This window comes from Meleagris gallopavo, chromosome 1, assembly GCF_905368555.1.
Source record: "Meleagris gallopavo chromosome 1, MGAL_WU_HG_1.1, whole genome shotgun sequence".
NCBI classification, from domain to species: Eukaryota; Metazoa; Chordata; class Aves; order Galliformes; family Phasianidae; genus Meleagris; species Meleagris gallopavo.
In genome coordinates this window covers 71,695,616-71,720,991 of record NC_139404.1, presented here as the reverse complement: position 1 = coordinate 71,720,991, position 25,376 = coordinate 71,695,616, and the positions used below count along the sequence as shown (strand labels likewise).

General features: G+C 36.3%; 1 pseudogene; it reads left to right on the top strand.

Moving 5' to 3' along the window:
- The window catches only part of LOC146545404 (potassium voltage-gated channel subfamily KQT member 1-like), a 241,286-nt pseudogene that overhangs the window by 16,268 nt on the left and 199,642 nt on the right, over positions 1 to 25,376 (top strand).

The following is a 25,376-nucleotide window of genomic DNA, read 5'->3' as shown; positions in this document are numbered from 1 at the left end:
GAGAGAGAGACAACCTACAGATTAATACCTGTGAAGAGGTCTTTTGTGTGGATTTACCTCAGGATGATGGCCATCTCAGGGGGTACTCAGATGACTCTTGCTCAAGCACCCAGAGATGTCAAGTAGGCAGGAGAATAAGCAGGATAAAAGAGGAATCGAAAACCATGAGGTTTAGGTTTTTCTGGCAACAGATTCCTCGTGAAGAAGAACAAAGGTGTCTGCCATCAGATTCCTCACTACGGAATTCCTGCATGCTGACGAAGTCTCCTGGGCCTGCTACCTGAGTCCTGCTGTTTCCTCCTGGATTGACTCCGCGACTTCCTCCTGTCACCTGTTGCTCTCTCCCCACTGCTGCTTTTGCCTCGGACCTTAGAAACGTTGTGCAACGGGACTGCTGCTGGATCCTGGTGGTGACTCTATCCCCGCTTTACACAATTCTTGCTTCTTTTCTATCTTTTCTATTGCCCTCCTTCCCTTCCCCATCTCCCTGATTAGGATTTATAATAAACTGGTTGGACTAACATATGAACCGTTGTTTCTTAATCTCACGCTGGGTATACAGATATTAAAAGAACCTCATCTCCCTCCTATAAATTGGAGCGAGACACATTAGTGTGCTTATTGATCATTAATGTAACCATCTCATGGATTTTTAAACTATGGAAGAGTTGCTGTAAATATGAAAGCATAGTATAATGTTAGTGCTTTTGTCAGGAATTTGAAGGCAATGGAAAGAAATAGCCAAGGACTGTCCAGGACAAATATCTAGTACTTACATGGAATTTACATTCTTTGAGTTTGGGGGAACCTACATATAATTTTTCACAGGACTGCTTGATTGTAATTCCCTAGATGATTCCTAAAGATTCCAAGATTTCAGACTGTATGAATACTCTTGACTCTATTTTAAATCAGAACCGAATAGACTAATCTGAATTTACCTATTGGTAATGAGTTCAGGACACTAACAACATTGGGCAAAAGAAATATACCTGAACAGTGTGAGGACCATTAACTTTAACATTTGCCAAGTGATGAGAGAGTAGTCCAGACCATGTGTCTGTCCTTTACTGTATATTTCTTTGTTTTGTGATGATTTGCATTTGGAAACATAAAGAGATTCAAAGTTAGAGATGTTGCCATAATGACCTCTTTAATCTTGCGTGCAAAACATCTCAGTTTACTTGCTGTCTCTGTTTTTCAGTGGCAAGCATTATAAGACAGAGCATTCATGAGCTGTTTGTAGATAAATTTAGTTTTTATATCCCTTTTTTTAAAATCCTGATTTCAGCATATTTTCTTTTGAATGGGTTTAATTTTCCACTGCTAATATCCTAAAACTCTATTAGTTATTAATGGCGGCAACTCATAAACACAGTTTAGAGTCTTTGGAAAAGCATGCCAGGAGACCAATATGAAATCAATTCTGAAGTCTCTTGACCTCAGAATTGAAGGTTGATAATTTACTCATTGCTTACATGACCTGGAGAATGAAAGATTACCAAGTCAGTTTAAACTAAATTACTTTTGACCTTAAACTAAGCATTCACATGCAATTAAAACCACAGCTAAGACATTGTTGAGATTATTTTGAGTTTGTACAAGGGCTGCTCTGAAGGTAATGTCTCCTATTTTATTACGTTGTAATGGATCAGCAGCAGAGGGGCAATGAGACAAGATGGTATCTGTCATGGAACCAAGATATGAAGCAAAGTTGTGTCACTGAATGCCTCTATGCAGAAAATAATCTAACCATTGTCATTCATCAGTGCTTGCCAAAAGTTTATGGAGACCAAACTGTGGATGTCCACACAGTGAATTTATGGGTGGTTTTTTAGCAGTGATGACAATCTATTAAACACTCAAAGGAAAGGTTGGATGGGGCCCTGGCTGATTGAATACTTGTTTTAGCAGCTGACAACATTGCCTGTGGCAAGCAGATTGGAACTTAATGATACATGAGGTCCCTTCCAACGCAAGCCATTCTATGATTCTGTGATTCCATGATTCTATGAAAGACAAGCCACATTCTGGATGGCCATGAAGATCTTTATGTGTGCAACATGCAGACTCCTGTTCATCACAAGTGAAAATGCATAGCTAAAGGTGATGACTATACCAAAAAAGTGTTTTGTAGCTGAGAATTTGCTCTAACAATGATGTTATTGTGCTCTTTTTATCTGTTGTCATTTCCATGGTAACAAATAGGAAGAATTACTTTCAGAGTGCCATCCATTTATCCTTTGTGCAATGTAATAGAGCTGGAATTTTAAGATGGAGGTGGGAGACTTAAAGCATAAGAGTATTGGGCTTTTTTGGAAGCACAGGTTGATAACAGGAGAGATAAAATTTTTGTGTTTAATACAGATTATGCACATTGTGTTCAAGAAGTGTTTCTGTCAGTGAATTTATGTACCTTTGATTCATGGAGTGTTGCATAAACGTTTGATGATTTCTATCTGTTCTGATTTACACTTCTGCCCTGAGGTTTGCTTTTTGTTTGGGTAAAACAAAATTATCAAAGAAAACTCACTTTAAGTTACAGTGTTTCAAGTGGTTTTTCTTTCCAACCCATGCTAAACCTCAGATTTTGCATAACTTAATTTTGCGTAATTTCCAGGGAGAAAGATAAATTGTCTCAGACTTACTTGGAATGAGTTCGAGGCTTATAGATTTATGAACCTTTATAATACTAAGTGTGTAATTCATTATCAAACAAATTCAATATTGTGACTTGCTGGAGGTTGGGAGGATCCTAGGGAAGTTCTACACATCAAAGTCGGTTGGAAGAGAATGTGTTCTTATTTCAGCTTCATATGGTCAGATGATAATTACACATTTCACACTGTGAATACTCAAGCTGCCACCTCATCTCTACAGCAAGTACCTCCAGATCCAACATGAAGCCAATTGCTCAAAAACAAGATGAAGATAATTTGCAGCACCTATATGCCTGTTCCATGGATTAAAAAAAAAAAAAAAAAAAAAGAATAACAGTTCAGTGTTAGTCCAGATAGCATCATTCTCTATTTTTATTTTGTACTCACATAAAGCTTGCAAGAGAAGCTTGAAAGTTGCCAGAGAACAATCAGTGGAAATGCATAAAATGAAATAAAGAACACCTCTTCCTCTTTTTTTTGTTTGGACATATTTCTGAATCTAGATCTTCTAAATGGCCTTTGGGATTGCCAATATAATTGCATGTAATAAGCTTTCTTATTACAGAAATTCAAGTAGTTAGCTACCTAATGAGTGTATAATTATTTAGGAACACTTGATTGCAATACTGGCATCCTCAAAGCCTATTTAAAAAATGAAAAACAAAACCCAAACCTAAAAGCTGCAGACTTTGAAGCATGGATACTAGAATCATAGAATCATAGAATAGCTCAGGTTGAAAAAGACCTTCAAGATCACGAAGTCCAACGAACCTAACCATACTACCCCCGCCACTAAATCATGTCCCTGAGCACCAAATCCAAATGGTTTTTAAACATATCCAGGGATGGTGACTCAACCACCTTCCTGGAGACCCTATTCCAGTGCTTAACAACCTTTTCTATAAATAAGTTTTTCCTGATATCCAATCTAAACCTCCCCTTGTAATTATCCTGTCAATTAGACAGCCTCATATGAATGTGCAAATACTTCCGTATGAATATATTTTTCTTCTGTCAGATCTTCAATTGCTAATAACTTTTAGTGAACATAAGTGGAAAAAAAAGTCTTCAGAATGGACTTTGCCCATGACAAAACTTTGAGTGGCTTTTTTTGAATCCATCTGCAGAATTTGTTAAAAAAAAATAATGAGGCAAGCATATTTCAGAACACTACTGATTAGCTGAAAATTGTTGTAGTTAAGGCCATACCAGTATTTGAACTGGATCTGTCCAGCCTAATCTGCTGTGTCATAGGATTCACATCTTATATATATAATTCCTTATAGTAGTATCCTATAAAGGAGACTACCTCTTCTCTGAGGCATGTGGTTATCATTCTGTCCCAGGCAGCACATGGTAGAGCACATCTTCAGGTAGAATCTCAGTCACTTTGAGGAGAAAATGCATTAATTTTATAAGATAGGAAAACATTTCCCCTTTGAAACGTGGCTACTAAAGTGGGACAAAATGAAAAATATTGTCATTTCAGACTTCAGTATTTTCAGAATGTTTTGTTTCATAAGAACTTTAAAAGTATTTTCCTTGTGAGTCAGGATGGAAACAAAGACAGGAAAATTAGCACAGATTTTCTCACTCACTTTAAACAAATAATTTTTCCTGTTCTTTAATAGTAAGTCATCATTAGCTGGTGTATTAACATTTTCCTTCTGTACATTCACTGGCTAGCCTAAAAGTCTGCAAGAAAAAATTGCAAATAAATTGCATCATTTCCCTGAAGGTAAAGTAAAAATTCACAATTTTTTAACAAAAGCAGATTCTCAATAAGCAAAATAAATGAAATCTCTTACAATAAGTAGCTAAGAAAAACAGTTTTCACTGAAAATTTTGCATAGGTCTTGCTTGCAGCTTTTAGGAAGAAATTAATTTCTGTGGTAAATGCAATTGGGCAAATGAGTCATTTAAAAAAAAAATTATGAATGTTCTTATATGAAATACATCCTGAAAAAATAATAATTGTGTCTGTTCAAAGTTTTCTGTGAGCTTCTCTGTGTACAATCACTGTTGTCTGTAAAATGGTTTATGCATGCAGAAATATTTAAGAAAAAGAAGATCATTATATTTATGGGTTGTTGAAATGTCAATTCCCATAATGTTGAAGTGATTCAATCATTCTGTGAGTCTGTGATTTTCTTGGCACAAAGAGTATTAAAAACTGATGCTGGAGGTCCAAAAGGGGCTGTAACTTTGGTGATGGGGGGTCATTAGGCAACTGTGAGAACATATGTGTTGTTGACAAGGCCTTTGAAGGGTGAGTTTGAAAGTGAACTAACAGTAAGCTAATTTTAAAATTAGATTTCAACAAACATTTCTGCTGGCATAAAGTGTTTTTTGTGTATCAGAACTCAATGCAAGACATTAGGGGAGGACAAATTGATTTTATTACAAGACAGTTAGCTTCAAGGATTCACAGTTATAAATGTATATTCATAAACAGAAAATGTATGTGCCCAGTTTTGTGAATCATTAGAATTTATTCTCTGCCCTTTGTTACTTTATCAGGGTGTTTTAAGAACCCTGCCCTCTTCTCTAATGTCTTCCACTGTCTTTTGGTGACTGGCGTGGTTTTTTGCATTCTGGATGGAGGCATTCCTTACTGTAGGCTGTCTTTCTAGTTTCTGAATCAGCATCCTAAGAAGCTAAACACAAATGTTCTGTGATATTGATGAATAGGGTCCTAACAAGCACCCACAATACTCTTAGAGTTTTTTCCGCTGTTTTTCCCTCTCTGACACGGACCTTCCCATTTATTTTCCATTCCTGCCCATCTAAGCATTTCCATTATGATTCTCTATAATTATTGTGTGCATGACTTACCACAGGCAGAGTAAAAATTATAAAAACATTTTATGCTTTCAGACTCTTGTGCTTCCCCAGGGAGCAATACACTCCCTTCCCTACACCGCAGCCTGGCCTCCCTGCTGGGTCAGAGGCAGCACATTTGGCACTGCTGAGGGTCTCCAGGAAAAAGACCTGGAAAAGGTAAATGATTGTTTCTGCTCTGGTTGGAGAGAGGAGGCTAAAAGCTGAATACTGCCAAACTTAAAGTAAAATAAGACGCTTTGATACAGCATATAAAAATCTATATATAAAGGCCAGATGCCTTTCTGGAAAGTTACTTTAGTCTTAAATAAGGTTTTCAACTCAGGGCAAGGGCAGCTGTGTGAAACGCAATCTCCTATTACTGTTGAGTGGTCATCTTCATGATCTAACGGTCTTGTTTGATTTGAGATGCTGGTAATGTCTTACAGTGCTGAGTATCTGGGAAAACAGGGTAATTGCGAGACAGGTTGCTCAGGCACTCAGGAGAAGGAGAAAGAGCTTATATAATGGACAGGGAAGAAAGCTTTAGAAAATGACCTCTGGTTAGGAGGAAATGCAGTGGCAGTTTACATTGAGCCTGCAGAGCAGTCTCTTTTTTCATCTTCATTAAGGCAACAATTTGGTATTTCAGAAAATCAGTCCTTGCCAGGCATTATATTCTCAAGACAGAAAATAATTGAGGCATAAATACAGTGCTCAGTCGTTGCTATATATTAACAACACCATGTTGCTCCCATAAATGCTAATATAGTAAAGAGGAAAACACAATTTGGATTGTGGCATTTTTTGAAGTGAGTAAACCAGGCAGCATTGCTTTAGTTTGTCTGTGTCTCTGCAAACACTGTTCGGGTTCCAGAAAGGCATTTTTCTGCTGGGAGGCTGCCTGAGCTTGGTGGAGGTCGTCTCTCTGATGTAGTTTACTAGTTCTGCCTGTATTTTTAAAAAAGGTGATTCAGTGAAGGATCAAGTCATAATGAGGTAGAAATGAAAAGATACTCTTTTCTAATAGTGGTAGTTTTAATAGGTGGAACAAAACCATGTCATTGTCAGCATTTCTCTGTTTTCTAAGCAAATGAGAACTGGCATGGGGACAAAGGCATTTCAGCTGTCTTAGTACCAGAAGTAGTCATGGTACAATGCTAAGTCAGGAAGCTATTGTGGAAATTTCTAGAAGCAATTTGCTCAGAAAATATACATACATATCTTTTTGTATTTGTATTTCCACATTGAAAGGACAGTCCTATCACATCATCTGATTTGTACTGGCATGGCAGGAAGAATGGAAGAAATAAAATGGCAGAAAAGAGACCAGACACTTTCATTTTGCTGCCAACAAAACGTAGAGGAAAGATGTAACCAAAATACCCAGAGGTTCCTTTAATTCTCAGATACAATTTCACAAATGAATTGTTCAAGAGCAGCTGGGCTCCCAGGCATGAGAACATTCTATAGTAAGCTTAATTACTCACGCAATTTAATTAAAAGGAGACTAGCACAGAGTTTTTCTCCCACTTTCTCAATAAACCCACCTTGTAATATTACAGAGCAAACTTGTAACTGAAAACTCCAGCTGTCCAGAGCTAAGAAATACAACACAAAGTGTAAGGAGATTTTTTTTCTCATTAAATCACATTTGGCAGACAGGTTACATCTACCTCCAATTATTTTCAGAAACTTTCTAGGTTTTTTTATTCTGTTGATGATCATCTTCAGGAAAATACCCTACTCCACTGCTTATCCTACTGGCATTTCCTCTGTCAATACGCTGTTTTGCCAATTCCTCCCTATTAATGATGTCTTAGTTCTTCCTCTTCTAGTGACATTTCTTCTCAGAACTCTGCTTTTTCTGTTCCTACACAACCAGTCTTCCCCACTTGAACCCCTGGCAGCTTTGCTGTAGGAAATCTACTTTCTTTCTCACTTCAAGGATGGCCAAGTTAGAGAGGGAAATAACATTCTGGATTGAATTCAGAGAGGCAGCAGTGTACAACGGTAGTGGATGGAGATGATAAATGCCACAAAACCTTCAGCAAAATAACAAGAAAACAGACTGCAACCCTCTCCCCTGTACATATCATTTTTGTATTTTTTCCTCCTTTACCCAAGGCTGTACCTATGAGCAATTCCTTCATAAATTCAGGTTGTCAGCAGCATTTGTTGAGGTCAAACAAGCCTTCAGAAAGCCTGTTTTTATAGAAGCATATTCTATTTTATTTATTTTTCTCATCCAAACATGGACTTGAAAAGAAAATGTTCAGGTAAGGATATGTTTAGAATAGAGATGAGATAGGCTGAAGGAGGAATTGTGATAAGGAATAAAGGGTAAATATTTTATACAATATTCTCTCAGGTTCCAGTACAAATGGCATCTTAGGAAATGTCAGAAATCTGAGTGGTGGAAATTCTCCAAAGGTATCTGTTCTTCAAAAGGCTTTGATGAAAACTTACAAGACTGGAAACCTCTCTTGTAATATTTATTTTGTACTGGTCCTGGCTTGGGATGGGCTCTGGAATCAGAATCATTGTTTGCTATCTGCAGATGTTTGCATACCAAATTCAAACTGCACAATTTCTTAACCTGAACTGTTTAAAAGACTTTGAGACTTTTTTTTTCTAGCTCTGCTTAGCTGAAAGCAATACTAATTTAATTTTTATTTATTGGTAAGAAGAATATTTTTTATTTTGGGTTGTTTTGATGGCAGCAATTCTTTCAGTGAAAATAAGGCTTGGTTATACCTTATTTAATAAACTCAGTTGAGATAAGTGTACAAAAGGAAAACTAAAGTTACAACTGAGAATCAAAGCTATTTCCCAGAAATGGAGGATAAAAGTGAGTTCTTTAAATGCAATGGGAAAACAAAAAGGAAGATTGAGGCTGAGCTTTTCAAATAACTTATTTATATTTCAGTTGCCATCACGGACCCAGTCAGTGTTTGTGCTGGCTTAGCAACCTATGTCAGCTGAACAGCTCCATAACAGATGGTACTGAATGTTACTCTGAGCAGGAGTTAAAACATTATCCAATGACCGGTACTAAAATACAGTTAGTGTAACTTCATATGTGTTTTCTCTTTTACTTTAAATGTGTATCCTCAAACTAGTTTTGCAAATAAGAACAGAGAGCTGTAATTGATCTTGCTGAAGTGGCCTTTATTTTCCACAGTTCAAGATCAAAGCAGTTATGTTACATTAAATAACTCTTCTAATTAACGACATCTGAATAAACGACACTAAAAGCAGCCTGGAATGCTCGTCACACAGTCTGCAGCCATTCTGTATCACATTTGAATAAAGCTGCTCCTCTTGCCTCCACAGCTAAGTGAACTCTTAATAATTAAAAAATTATTCTGGATTGAGAGCTAAATCAGGTTGATAACAGGCTTGTTAGGGGACTTGCATTGTGCTTCAGTGCGACCTGGAATTATTCTACTTTTCCCTGGCTTCAGATCCATATCTGTTTTTCTCTTGAAATATTCTCTGTCTGTTCCAAAGCAAGTTAGTCTGAAAGTTATCAGACTCCATACAAAATAAGAAGAAAAATACAAGCTTTGAACTAACACTAACTTTCAACAAACAGAATGGTGTATAAAAACAGAAGAAATAAAAATCCCTGAGATTAGTTTCCAGAGTCAGTTTGTATTTAGTCGTACCTCTTTCCTTCTTATTTTAAACTGAACATGTATGACTTCTTTGGCTTAGGCTACTGCCTTGCTACAACTGAGGGGAAAAGTCTTAAACACATCCAAGTTTTTAAGCTAGAGGCAGTGACTTTTCATAGTGAGACAGAAGCAGAGAATCAGACCTGGGGCTGTAGAGCCTCCTTGGCATGCTGCAGTCCCACCAGGCTCTGCAACCTCAAAGTCATGCTCAGCATCTGCAGAGCTGAAAGCTGAGCGAGCCAAGCAAGAGGGGCCCCATTCCCCCTCACCCACTAGCACGGTTTCTGGATAGTTACTCAACATTGAAGCAGGGTGGGATTGCTTATAGCACACAGGTTCCAGGTCCTCCACCCACTCCCTATCTTCTTTTTCCTGGCCCTACCACATTGATATGATAGACCTGGTATTCATAAGCCAAACCAGGAAAGACTCACTGTAGTTAAGAACAGCTTTGATTGTTCTTAAAATTGAGTATCCTTCTGAGCAACCTATTAGTGGAAAGGCAAGGAACACATGCTTTTGGCAAAATGGCTCAAGGCTTTGGTCCTCTTGGTAGACATAGTTAAGATGATGTCAGTATTGTTTATGAATCCAAATATGTGCTGCTTCATTATTACAGATGGTTATAGGCTTCCACTATTATTTTTTCTTTATACTCTAATAATTTTTAAAAGTCCTGATCACTTGTTGAATCCAGTTGGGGGATTTTTTTTACAAGACCTGACATGTTGCTAAGCTTAAAATATGGGAAAGCATTCTGTTGTCTGCTTGTCTGCTGACACAATTCTAATCATATTCTTTATAATTGAACCTACACAAAAGCATACACAAAACTGCCCCACCTAATAGTAACATCCGTAAGGAGGTGTAAAGTTTATGCTTGATTTTGTGGGTAAAGCTTTTGAACTATTAAAATCAGTTTGATGTACACACGCTCTTTGTGTGTGTGTGCCCTCTGCTGCACAGATGCAGGAGAGCATGGCTCCTCCCATAGGGGCAGAGGTGTAGTGACCCATCTTTATTCCTGTTTAGAGCAAAAGTCAGGTCTTACTGATTTCATTTCAGAACCAGAGCTATATAAGGAGTTAAATTTTCACATCTGTGGCATAATACTTGCAAGCATCTGGACATTTCTATCGGCTGTCAGTACAAAATAGCATGCAGAAGGGTATGCAACTGTGGTGTTCACTACAGTCCCCCTACACTGTTGTTTCAGGAATTGCATATCCCAAAATATCTAGGAGATTCACTGCAAGCATTGTTGTACTTCTCTTGAGCATTACGGAAACACAACCTAAATTATCTCTGACCTTTGTTCTAGCCTTTTCCATGGTTCTAACATATTATAGACTGATATCCTCAAAGGATTTTGCTTTATCCAATTTACTGAGCTAAGATGTAAAGATCAGCAGAATAAATATATTGGGATAAATATATTGGGATAAATATATTGGACTCCATTTATTGGACAAGTGTAACCTGGACAATAATAGATGCATTTATTAATCCTAGGAATCAGAGCTAGGAAACAAAAAATTGACTAAAATCTCTGAAAATATTTAGAGCTGTAGCTAGCCACACTGCCACTAAACCTGTTAGGAGGATAGCTCTGTCTTTTACACTGAGCAGGAAGGTAACTCATCAGCGAGTTGCTAGCTGACATTGTGGTTCTTACAGATTTAAAGTTGCGATTAAGGTAGCATATCCACATATATTAATACAAAATTTGAATTAAAATCTGTTGGGTTTTTTGTGATTTTTTTTTTTTCCCTTTAGTTAGATCTAGTTTTCTTTCTGTTGTAGTTCACAAATAACTGTCATTTTTGTCTTAAAAGTGTATTCAATTGTGTGTCTGCTTGCAAGGCAAACTTAAAGAAACATTGGAGACCAAATACTGAAGCCCAATTTCTGCCGAAGGATGGAATTAGGAGTAAATGAATGCCCTGATTCATTTCCATTTCTGACATTGATCAGCTTATCTATATGAGCCTGTTTAAACAATCTATTAACCATTTATATAGATTACATTTAAAAAGAAAAAAGAAAGAAGAAACAAGAAACAAACAAACAAAAAAACCTCTTAAGTACATATATGAAATTTCACGTCAGTTATATCTAGAGGATAGTTTAAAGTTTTTATTTTTACTGGCACACAAAGCAGATAGGCTAAACCTTAAACTTGTATTTTTATATATGATTCCTTGGTTTTATATATGTATGAAGTATCCTTAGTATGGGTTGACTGACAAAGATTTCTCTATCAAATACGTACCATTTACAAGCAGAATGCTGTCTCCATTCTTTCTTGTCACCAGCCCCAGGAGCTCTGCTGGGGCCTTGTTGTCAAGCTGAGAGCTTTTCTTTCTCCATAATAAAGGTCCTGCAGGCTAAACTACTGGTGAGCCTTCAGTGACACTCTGAAATGCCTTTGATGGGCTTACACAAATGGAAAGATTGGTACTTAACAATGCTGTTGATGGTATACAAGAAGTTTTTTAATCGTACTCACCCTGCTTGTCTGAGTGTACATACATGAGTATGTGTCTGATTATACATAAGTATGTGAAATGTAAGGATTTATGTAATAGAAGCATTTGAATTTCAGCCATATTTGTGCATGTATGTAATTATTAAACAGGGACATCAAATAGAAACAGCAACAAAATGCTGCTTAAAGCTTATTTAAACAAACACACATTATGTGATTGTTGCACCTCACTCCAATCAGAAATGCTGATTTTATTAAAGAGAAAGTATAAAAATTGAAATATAATTCATTTTTAAATAAAAGCCCTCTTTATATCTTAATTACATCATTTTGAAATAATACACTGTGCTTTTTCCACATTTTAAAGGCTTCATCTCCAAAACGTGACATCCAAATATGTGACTGAGCCAGTGCTTCTTTTTTCCCAGTTAGGTGCCCTGGTAGGAGGCAGCAGGCTGTATTTTCAGGAGACTGAAACTTGCTGGCAAGTTTTCTGGGGCTATCATCACATGTCAGAGACGATGATTGCATGAAACACAGGCTTCTTATCAATGCTGTTTCCTTGGAAGTCAGATTTTGTTTTTCTTAGTTCATTCCCTTTAAATGAATGAAAAATCCCATGGAGAAGGAGTCAGTCATCAAATAAAATTCTTTTTCTTATAATTGCCAAATTCATTCTTCCTCATAACGCTGCCAAAATTTTTCATTGGTAAAGGGTGAGATGGTTAATTGCGTGGTACACTCATCTCCAGTAACGTGGCATAGTTGATGTGGCACAAATACACTATCCTCTGGGTAAAATCCTATAGGTAAGTTACAAGTTCTGTGTTTGAGTACCAACACAGACAGCCACATGCACACACATAAGTCCAAATGGCATGTCAAGTTCCAGTTTTCCTGGTACTAAGCTTTATCTTTTCTACTTCCTAGAGAATTCTTTTAAAATTCTTTCTAAAATTCTATTTAAGTAGTACTTTTTAAAGGACTTGTTTTCTGTGCAGATCTCATGGGCAACCACTCAATAAAAGCAAAATGAGGAATGCAGTCATGGTTCTATAAACATTTCACATTCTTCAGACTGATGCCAGTTGTATGCATTGACAGTAATCCTGTCTAATCCCCTCCACACGTATTATCTTTGTACACCTACTTTCATTATCTCACATACCATGTCTATATTCTTATAACCACAATATACAAGAGGGTAAAGAATCAGAACAAAATGCACATGGGCACACAGTGTTCTATGCTACAATTCTGCATTATGATCTTAAAATTTATTCGTAGATTTGGTGCATAAAGTCAACATCTTAAGATATCATTAAGATAACACTAACATAGTTCTCCTTCTGTTTGTTTGTTTGTTTTCCCTCCCACTGGTGCATATCTGTGTCTGTTTTCCTTGGCAGGTTAACTGAAGCACAATGCACAGCTGTAAAAGTCATCAGGAACATGCAATATTTTGTAGTCAGAAGAAGGTAGATGAAGTTTCAGGTAAGCAGCACTGCTGAATATAAGGCCTTCTTGTAGTCTTAACTACATGATATTGAAAATGCTCTGGGAGTTTATTTGTCTTTATGTGCATTGATTTAGTAAGTCAAGGATACCCTTTAGGCTCTCAGCCTCATATTTACCCTAAGAGATGCTTTTCATGATGTGTGCAAAACTGCCATCTATAGATACAGTGTAATATGCAAAGGTCCTGAATTTGTGGAGACTGCATAGTTATCTTTCAATTCTCATTTTTACAGCATTTCGCTTAACTTTGATTTTTTACTATACTGACCAACATATAAACTGCTACTCATCCACTAGTAGAAATGAAAACAGGATTCTGTTAGGTTGTTTTCTCAAATGCCATTATTGTCTACTCAAATCATCTAACAGATGATTAGATGATGCTCAACTAATTGTATGCTACACATGGTTCAGATATCAATTGATTTTACTGAATAATACTACACTGCATAAATTTTCTTTCCAAAATTCTTTCCCAGAATGAGACATCATAGAGATGCTTTATTTTATTAAATTCTGGATCTTCTGGAAATTTGATGTCTTTGTGTAGCCTCGTTATATTTTGCATTGAGGTTGCAGAGTGAACAATGTACATGTGTTGCTGCAGGAAAAATAAAAACAAAAACTGTCATCTTTTGCCTGTTTTCTAAGGCCTGGTATGATAAAAATTGTTTGGAACTTTAATCTGGTGTCATCCTTCTAACAACCCATGTACCAGTGTTGCCATGGAAATAAGTAACCTAATTCTAGGCTGATTTTCAAAGCCCCTGTTATTTCCATCTGAAGATTCATACTTTTTTTCCAAGAGTTTCCACAGTGAGTTAGTCAGCTTTCATACTCCTTTTGAACACGTTTAAAAAAGATAAAGGAAAAGTCCGAATTTCAGGCAAGTTTGATTAGAGCTAAGCACTTAGTTGCCTGGTGTAGAAATCTTAGATAAACTTGCCCTGCTCAGAGCCCTCTATTTGGGGTGACAGACTAGCACATACAGTTCCCAAGATCATGCAAAAATGTATCTTCAGATGGCCTTATCTTATGAAAGAAGATTAGGAAAAGTTGGTTTGTTCAACTCAGCAAACAAGAGGCTAACACAACTGTACTAGAAACACATCAGAGAAACTGCTCCCATCAGAGCCTTCTCTTCTCTAGGGTGAAGAGCCCCAGCTCTCTCAGCTTGTCCTTGTAAAGGAGGTGGTCTAGCCCTTTGATTAACTTCATGGTCCTTCTCTGGACTCACTCCAATGACTTGATGTCATTCTTGTGCTGAAGGACCTGGAATTGGACACAGTATTCCAGGTCAGGTCTCACCAGAGTAGATAGAGGGCAAAAACACCGCCCTTGACCTGCTGATCATGCTTCTCCTGATGCAACCCAGGATACTGTCAGCCTTCCAGACTGCAAATGCACACTGTCAGCTCACATTCAGTCTTTCATCAAGAACCCCCAGATTCTTCTCCTCAGGGCTGCTCCCCTGTCATTCTCCATCCAACCTCTCTCTGTACCTGAGATTGCTCCATTCCAAGTGCAGGAACTTGCACTTGGCCTTGTTGAACTTCATGAGGTTGGCATGGGCCCACCTCTCAAGCCTGTCCAGGTCCCTCTGGATGGTATCCCTTTCCACTAGAGTGTGAACTGCACCACTCATCTTGATATCACCTGCAAACCTGCTGAGCGTGCACTCGATCCCAATGTCCATTTTGCCTACGAAGATGTTAAATAGCACTAGTCCCAGCACTTATTCCTGAGGATTGACACTAATCACTGATCTCCACTTGGACATTGAGCTGTAGACTGCAACTCTCTGATTGTGACCATCCAGCCAATTCCATATCCGGCAAGTAGTCCATCCATCAAATCCATTTTTCTCCCATTTAGAGGCCAGAATGTCATGCAGACAGCGTCAAATGCTTTGCACACATCCAGGTAGATGATGTCAGTTGCTCTTTCTTTTTCTTCCGACACACTAACACCATTATAAAAGATTACCAAGTTTGTCAAGAACTATTTGGATTTAGTGAAGCCATATTGGTTACCACAAATCACCTCCTCTTTTTTCCATGTGCCTTAGTAGGGCTTCAAGAGGATCTGCTCCTTGATCCTGCTGGGCACAGTGGTGAGACTGACTGACCTCTAGTTCCTTGGATCTTCCTTTTTTCCTTTCTTGAAAATGGTGGCTATGTTTCCACTGTTCCAGTCAGTGGGAACTTCAGCAGGCCGATATGACTTTTCCGATATGATGGAACCACATTACACTCTCCTCTAAGTTGCATTGTACATCCTAGTATATCTTAATATACATGACAAGGGATTCGTGCCTGCAAATTTTGGCGGTACATAAAATGCTTAGATCTAGGCTTTATGGAAAAGGAGGAAATAGAAATGGTGAAAGTTGGAAGGATATTTTACTATGCTTTAGAGGGCTCAGGCAGAGTGCAGCTTTCAGTACTTCACTACTGAAAGATTTAGAGTTAGTGATTTAGTGAAAGGGATAACAGATAGAGGACCTCTACTGAGAAAGAAAGGAAATTTCATTGGTAATGAGTAGAATTAATTATGCACATAGTTGCCCATGGAGGAGAGGGGAGGAGGTAAGGAAAAATCCCTAGCACATCTAGGCACTGCGCCATGCATCATGTTTAAATAGAGTGTCCAAAGGAGAGGACAGAAAATTTAGCCAACATGTTCTCAGAGCACCCCCACTAGTCAATCTAAAGTGTAATACTGGCACTGTTTCTCTGCAAGAAGACAATAGACTGCTTTTCTGGCCAGAAATAGTGATGTGTCAGCGTCTGCAAGAAATGAAGCTGGGAAAGGGAAAAAAACAAAAACAAAAAAAGGTGATAAACTCAAAGCTGAAACCTTCCTCCTGCCAAAATATCTCTTCTCAGAAATGCACAAAAACGAATGTGCATGCTTTCAAATCCATGAAATCTTCTGAAAGTAATAATGAAGGTAAGGGCTGGTAGCTGAGCTCAAGAGAGGCATTTTGTCATGAGGAGCTTTTGTTTCTTCATTCATTTCACAGAATTTGTTTCCATTCCAGTTCCATGCTTTCATTTGAAATTTCTAGGATCCTGTGGCTGCCTTCCAAACGACTCCAGCACATACTGTAGGTGTTCAATGCATGAGTGCACTGGTGCATGCTAATGGCTCTGGCTGAAGCTGTGACAGAGTGGAAACAGACAACAAGATGACTAATGAGCTGTTTTCAGTAATTTCCTATTACCAGATTTGCAGTTTACCTTTCTTTTTTTAATTATCTTCTTGAGTCAGACCCAAAAAGGAGACATCTTGCCTCACGTTTCCCAAGAGGGTTAGATAGATTTCCAAAAGGAATATAATTTATACTTATTCCACTCTCTACACAAAATATTTTTACTTGATGAAATTTTATCTTGTGCACTTGTTATAATCACATCACTTTACACAAGTTCTCTAAACTTGCTTCAAAATTCTGCCTTTTTATTCACAAGAATAAACCACGGCTTGGCAGAAGCGACTGGATACTCATTAGAATGGGAATAAAGCTGGGCAGATGGCAAATTTTTTAAGCTCTTTTGCAGTTTTTGTCCGCCCATTTTTTTTTTATTTGAACTTTTTGTCTGATCTAGTAAGCAACATTAGAGACGAAGAACCAAGAAGTCTACATGCAGCTGTCTTCACACTTATGAATCTGTCCTCCCATTTACTTAAACAATAACATTTCTGTCACCGGTCATCTTTAATCTTCAGAGGCATTTAATTCTGCATCCGTGTGCTATGAATTGAGCCTGCCTCTGTGGTTCAGTTCTCTGATGTTATCATTAATGTATGATTTTGGAATTAGCTGAGAGATAACACGTGGTAGTTTTAGTTAAGTTATATGAGGGCTGCTCTGAAAGTACTGTGTCCTATTTTATCATGTTCTCTTACAACATCAGAGCATCAGTATGGCAGGTTGAACGTTCCCACCAATATTCCATTCCATTTTGTTACAATGTGACAGATGACAGCAGAGGGGCAGTCTGACAAAATGACATCTGACATGGAAGTGCCTATGAAGCAAAGGTGTGTCACTGAATTCCTCCATGTGGAAACAATTGCACCCATTAACATTCATCAATGCTTGCTGAAAGTTTATGTAGACCAAACAGTGGATGTTAGGACAGTTAAAGTTGGGCTGCCTGGGCAACATTTTCTTAGCAATGACAGTCATTATAACAGTGAAACAGTGGGTTATCTCCACTGGTGCAGATTTTTACGAGCACAGCATGCAGGCTCCTGTTCCGCACTGGTGATAATACATAGCTAAAGGTGATGACTATATTGAAAAATAGTTTTTTGTAGCTGAGAATTTGCTCTATCAAATCATGTTACTATGCTCCTTGTATTTGTTGTAGTTTCCATGGAAATAAATAGGAAGCATTACTTTCTAAGTGATCTTCATGTACTTTGGGTTTGTGTTTTCAAATACACTATGGAGGTCTACTATTTTGCTCAGTTAGAATTAACATGATGATATGACTCTAACTGACACTAATCAGAATCATTTGTCTCCATCTCCACAGTAAACATACACTTCTGCAATGCTTACATGTTTTTTTATTCATTGCAACAGCCATTGCAAAATGGAAAACAAAAAACATCTGAAAGACAAAAAAAATAAAATAGAATGGAGATCTGTCTGAAATAAAAATCAAGATTATAATATGCTTACCTTTCAATCTCATGACTCTTTCACAGCAAGCTCAGAAACCATATGACGTACATGATGTGATTGAACAGTACTCATAAGGACACCTCAATATGATCGTTCAGATAAAGGAACTTCAAAGAAGTTGTGTCCTGTTACTCATGAAGTATTTGATTTCTCTGGTGCCAGCTGGCTTTAGGGGAGATGTGTTCTTAATGAACTGTAAATGTCCGAAATTGCAAGCACAACAGGGAGCACAGTATCTAGAGTATTTAATTTAGAGTTATTTTTAACCTTTTCTATGATCAAGTGTACAATTCTCATTTATTCTCCTCCCTCCCTTCAAATGAAATTTAAAAAATGTTAAGGTGCATGCTGTGAAATTTATAGTACGATGTGAGCCTTTCTGCTCACCTTTTTTTAGAATAGAAAAGCTTTTCAAAGAATGATTTACCTTTCTGCCTCCTCTATGTTTCTCCACAGTTTAGAGAAGTTTTGATCATTTGCACTATTCTCTCTTTCTGGAGCTTTTTCCTGCCCACATTCCTTCTTGCACAGACTTTGTCTGAGTTTTGGAATTGCAGCTGAGGCATTTTGCCACAAAACTATTATATTTATTTTCAGCACAAAGTGTACTTTTCTGTACAAATAATCAGACTGAACTCCTTTGGCTCTTAAATGAAATGAAAAAACAAACAAACAAACAAACCCCCCCACTTACACGCAGAAAAAACCCTACTGTGTTTTCCTTGCCAACATATACAGATATGAAATCTATCTACATGAAATTCAAGGAACCATTGTGAATAATAATAATAATAATAATCCATTCTGACTGTGTAGTCTTCATTAACTTTGTTATCTTTATTATTAGACAACATTTGAGGAAGGAATACCATGATTTGTTTACAATATAAAAGCCTAAGATATAAAATGTTAGTACTCACAAAAAATAAAAATAATAATATGGTTTGATTCTGGACAAAAGCCTTCTAAGGAGCTAAAGTGCTGATTGCATTTATGTGCAGCAAATCAAGTTAGTCTTGTGGTTTTAGTTTAAAACTATAAATTCTAATGTTAATTATTCTCTTATGCTTTTCTTAGTAGCAAAGTTTAAGTTGCATGGTAATTCCACTGCCAGTAATTCTCTGTTTGCTTTTCAGATTGAACCATTCCTTGGGAAAGCTAGGCCTTTTTTTCCCAGGTATCTTGACTGTATTTTAAGTATTTACCTTCATAACTTGTTGAAAATACCTGTGGTTGTAATAATATGGGTTTATAACCTAGTCAAATATGAATTAATATAATCCTGTTATTAGGCTCTGAAAAGTCTGTGGGAATTAAGAATAAATGTTAGAAATGTGTATCAGCGCATGACAAGTTGGAAATATCTGCCTGGAAAATTTTTCCACAAAATTTATTCTTTCTAGATCTTTTGTGCATGACTTAGAATATATGTTGATTAAAAAGATTTCTTCCTTTCTAGACAACCTATAGATTTTAGTTTTGGAAAGCTCAAAGGTAGATCAAAGGTACAATTCTGGAGGAACTGGGATAGCTTGAAAGCTAGAGTGGTAGAAATGTTATGAAATTCAGTCATGAAAAATGCAAGATCAGGCACAGGAAACTAGTTTAAAAGGAAAAAAAACAGCAACCCTACTTGCTAGTAGTAGTGATCCATCTGGCATATTTGAGAATAAGAGTTTTTATGCTAATTAATTTTAAGAAAATACCCATTGAATGTAAGAAAATGTTCTTATGTAGCTATGAAAAAATTATTCTGATCCTAGGATCAAGAGACAGAGTTTCAAGACATACAGGAATGTATGTATATAAATGCACAAGATCCAGGTAAAACCTTATATAAAGTACTGTGTAAAATTCTGATTCCACATCTTTAACATGCACTAACAACAAGAAACAGAGAAGAAATATTAGGATGGTCAGTTCAAAATGAGAATTTGTTCTATTAGCATTTTTTAGCCAGCAAAACAAAGCACTGGAGAGATTAGCCTGGTCATTTCGCAAAGGGAATAATTACCAGTGGGGCAAAAGAATTTCGTAAGATGAAGGACAGTATAAGCAGAAAAGCAAACATTTATAAACTGGTCATAAATACTTTTAGGCTGAAAACTGGAGGAAATTCTCTGACCATGCAGAGCAGCGAGATTCTGTTAGAAACTTCTGGTGGGAATCGTGGATATCAGAAATCTGAGAATGGGAGGAACTGAAAGAAGTGACCATTTGTTATAATAAGAAATTGTCTTCAGATTTCCAGAAGTCTCATCTCATTCTCTGTCCCTATAAGCTCAAAAAGGGCTTAGGAAATCATGTTCCATATCCTTAAGTAACTTTGAGCACACATGGACATATGTGTAAATGAGAGTCAAGGAGTGCCAAAGTTATTTCAGAGCCTTTAAAAAATGCCTTCATACTACCAGAGGTTAAAATTGTTTGTAAGAATGAGGAGTGCCTCTCAAAACACAACACATTTTTGACATCTGATTACTGCAGAAGGCTCAGAAATACAGTCCTCTTCTGTGTAGATGATGTGGTTTAAGACCACAAGAAAATAATCAGTCAGCTTGAGTACATCCTTAAATATTTATGCTTGGGAATTCATTCCAAAGCATGAAAAATGTATTGTTTTATTTCAGATTTAATATTACCAAATAAGAACTGTAATTTCTACTAAAAAAATAATAATTGAGGTCCTTTTTATGAAGCAGCATCTTGTTTCAGTGGTGTGGAATAATTAGAAGCATTGGCTGCAAATAAGTTAACTGTGAAATAGCTTTCTGAGTAGTTTGAGTAGTGCCAAATTTAGCCACCAAAGGTCATAGCAACCACGGGGAGGATCTTAGATGGCTCTTTGCATTTGACTGAGTGTTCAGAATTACTGAGAAATAGCCCTGGGGTTATGTCTATGAACTATCATTGGTTCAGTCCCGAACAAGTCAAATGGAAAACCTACACGTAGAACAATAAAAGTAGACCTGAGGTAACACACTAGAACTTACTGTTCCCGGCACATCCTGCAGAAAGATCCTTCAAATATAATACCAGCTGACTACAAAGTTTGAGAAAAGTCTGCTACAGGGTTTTTATCTTTTGTTATCATTTTTTTAAATTAAACAAATTCTTGCTTTTACTTTATATTTGGAAAAAAATATTGCCAGTTTCTACTGAAGTTAGATAAATTTTTATAGGTTTGTCTCTAATTTTTTTATATGATGCATAGTCTTACTGGAGAGAGCCCTACAGGACTTCATAGAAATGTGGGTGAACCATAATCTGTGCTCTGGAGAAGATTGTGTCTTTCAGTTATCTTCCCTTGTTAGTCTTCTCTTACAACAAGGTTATACTGCTGATAAACTTTGATACACCTGTCTCAGGTGGAGAACCAAGGTGACCTTGTGATGTCTATCTGCACAACTCGCTAACTGTACAGTGTTACACCTCTTGCATGGATGTATGGACTGAATGAATATTTAGTGAGAAAACTGAATGAATACTTAGTGGGAGAAGTAACAGTTGTTAGGGCTACAAAACTAGCTAAGGTCAGTTACGGTTTTGCAATACCAAACCCAGAAGTTTTCTGATCTAGTAGTTATTTTATCTACACCCTCCACAAATCCAAAAAAAAGTAGTTCAAGATAAATAGTTTGTAGAACTAAAACTAAGGTTGATTTATTATTAGTCTCAGTATTATCCAACTCACCAATAATCATGTGACAGATAGAGATGAATGGTTATGGTATTGGTCTTGTTTGAGTGGAAACATACTTTTGCACTATCTTCCTCCTCTGGAATTAGAGTTCAGCTTGAGTTTTTTTCAGAATGAATAGGCAATTATACATCAAAAATATTTTTTTCTGTCTGATATATCTTTCCAATTCAAAGAAATTACTAAAAACATAATTTAAAAACAGTAAAGGAGGCTGTTTCTTCCAGTATATGTTATTTTTGTATTGATGGCAAGCAAAAGAGAAATTACAATGGAAAGAAAATGAGACCAGCAAGAAAAACATGAGAATAATTTTCAATCAATCTTCTATTTTCCTTTTTTTATTTTACTCTTATTCAAAGAATCTTAGGATCTGATTCTAAGCCTGTTGAAATGAATGGGAGTCTTTCCAGTGACCTCAGTGGGTTTTGGATCGAGCTGTTACTGAAACCCTGTTGTCAACACTGATAATAATACATGAAGTAATTTCAGTGTGCCTATTGTATTACTCCTTTTCCAAAAGTGAATGATGTCATAAAAGATCTAGAATCTGAATTCACTGGAAGCAGTTTTTTCTGTTGTTTAAAGTTATTTTCTCAAACATAAAAAGTATTAAAATCTGTGTTAGAACAAGATAAGGATTAAATAACGGAACAACAGCCAAGCTGGATCAGGGTGGTCCTGTCTGTGATGAAGCCAAAAACAAAAGTGCTTTGGGAAATGTATAAGAAAAGGGCATGCAAATGCCTCTAACCTTCCTGTAAGCTTCCAGCCATTTGCTGATCAGAGATTTCCCGATGTTGTTTCTGTCTATTTAGTAGTCTAATTGGTTTGCACTTAACAAGCTTGCCTGGTTTCTCCTGAACCCTATGTAAAATTTGAACGTCTGTGATATCCCGTGACCAAAGTTTCGTGAGTTAACTTGCATATACACATATTGTCAGGATTCCTCCCTTTCTGCTTGTTTTGATCTGGACTTCTACCAGCTTTCTTTGAAACTTCCAGTATCAGGAACAGATTTAAAAATATTAAAGTAATGAATGCATATTCCAAGGAACTAAATTCCATGTTTATGAATTTGCCCAGAAGAAAGTTCTAACTTTACTGAAAGTCCATTTCTCTGTTCCAGATAACACAAATTATTCTGTAAGATGAAACAAAGATTCCTGTAATAATTGGCAAACATCTTAATAATTTCAAAGTATTGCAATAGAGACAAAGAGTACATTAATAAAATTTACTGAATTAACAAAGAAGACATATTCTTAACAATGTAAATAAGAGTGTAATGCTTAATCTTCACTGTACATGATGAAGTTAATTGGTTTTGAATGCAATTTTTGAGACTTACTGTAGTATTTCAGGGGCAAAGGTCAAGAAAAATGCCAAGATAAAACAAAGATACAGTGTCTGGGTTCATGAAATTAGGTAAAGTACTGACATTTATCTGTAGATCATCCTAACCTTTTGTGTCCACAAGAAGAGAGGCAGAAAAAGGCTTTACTGCAAATATTGGCAGTCCCACTGCTTTATTCCTCATTTTCTGTAGTCCCGGTGCTTAATTTGAAATAATTTCCTGAGGTTTTGATGTGTCTTTAGCAATCTGGAATAATAGAGGTGTAGCACAGCTCAAATTCTTACTTTTCTGTTTGAAAAAATAATGAATTTCAGAGAGATTTAAAAATTTCTTGAGTTAGCTGACTTATATTGGTATTCACTGTAGAAGTGAAAAGGAGGAAGGACCACCAATTTTTGAAGTAGAGTGGTCATTTCCAGCTTTCATCATTTTCAGACCATCCTGCTGCAATTTAATTTCTGTCCTAATGCTCTCTGTAAATATTTTTTCTAACCAAAATACAAACCTGTTTTCTTAAAAATTTGATATATTCTCATGAGATGAAATAAAGTAATTGAGTAAAAAATTAAGATCAAAGTATTGTCTATCATTTGGTTTGTTCTTTTATTCATTTCAAATGGAATTGTGTGGGTTTTTTTGTAAAAGTAAAAAAAAAAAAAAAAAAGAAAAGAAAAGAATAACCAGCAAAGTTTGTATCATTTGTCATTTGTATCATGTTCTACCACTTGGAGAAAGATTTGAGGTTGGTCTTTCTTGTTTTCTCAGCTACTAAATATTTTAATGTTTTAAGTTTTTAAATTTTTTGTTTTTTGTTTCTTTGTTTTTTACAAGACGCATCTTATGTTGATCACTAGAAAAATGGATATGGCACTATTGTGAAAATTTAGGAAGTAAATGAATAGCCATGATGTTTTGAAAGCTGCGTAGTGTGTATATACATTAGCGAAGGTGAGATATTATGTAGATGACCCAGTAACTATTCAGTCTCCTTCAGGAGAGTGTATAGTATCTATTGCTTATAGTACTATATTATATGATGGAAGTCTAAATATACTAAATAATGGTTTTATATCTGCCATGTGATACATGCTTGTTTCAGGACTTTTTTTTTGTTTTTGCTTTTGAACTAAAATTTTTCCACATGTTTTGCAGTCTCATTATAAATGACTATCTACTTTCTTAATGATGATGCATGTTTCCTTTCCATCTGTACCTTTAACATATATATGCATTGTTAGTAGAATGTGTTAGATTATCTGTATCTTTTATTGCAGATCAAATAAAACTCAATAGTGAAAGAAAGTTATTCTGGATTACAAAGAAAATAATGTAAAAACTAAAATATTTCAGATTTGTAGCTATAATATATTTTCAATTACGTAAAGGTAATCAATCCAACATAGAAAGTCTAAAGTCATATTCTTTGGAAAGATACAAAAAAGAAAACATAAACGTGAGATAAAAATCAAATGTATATGTGCAATGATATCTAAACTTCTGTCTGCCCTTCTTACCTCATTGTTCTGCACACTGCATAAACACATTTAGATAAAGATGGTCTTTATCTGAGTGAAATGGTTGCAAATTAGAGCTGAATGCTGACTTAAATAGAGGCTTATAAGAAATGGGAAAGAGTGTGGTCTTCTGTGACATGCAGCATGATTGTCAGTAAAAGGATGGAGAGGACATAGCTACATGTGGGTATGCCATGCTTTTCTCTTCAGCTGACAGCAGTGCTACATGCCACAAAATAATTTCTTACTGCTTATCTGATTCCTATTTTCTTGTTTTCTGTTCCATGCCACATTCAAGAATAGATAAAATAAGAGAAGTTATTAACTTAGTTTGCTGGTCTGTTCATGTCCTAGTGATTAGAAGGACATATTTAGAGCTGGTGAGGAAACTATCCTTAACAAAAAAGATTTGATCAAAAAACTATGCATGTTTATTCACATACGTACTTTGAAAGATGATAACTGTCTAACGATTTACTAACTAGACTGCAGAATCAATTGCTTCATGTTAGACAGAAATGAATATATTGATAAATTTAAGCTTCATTTCCTTTTCTTTTAAGAGGAGTATGTGATTGTGGACTAATCAATGATGAAGAGAATATATGTATCAGTCAAGTTGCGATACTTATTTTCTCTGCCCTCATAGTGTCCTTGAACACTATTGGAATTTTCTCTCAATAACACCTCAAATTTTCTGATGCCTTTCTATTGCTTGGGCAAAGCTGTCAAGAGACTACATTTTCAATGTTCTAGAATAGGAGAAAGAAGCTAGGTAGATTTGCTTTCCAAAGAAGTCATTACCCAAAGTCCTGTGCATGAATACAAGTTATCTGGAGATGAACTTTGGTTACTAATGTATAACTGAACACATCACATTAGCAAATGTATACTCTGCTAGTAGGAAAGCAAGACTAATCACTGAGGAATGCAAGTATGT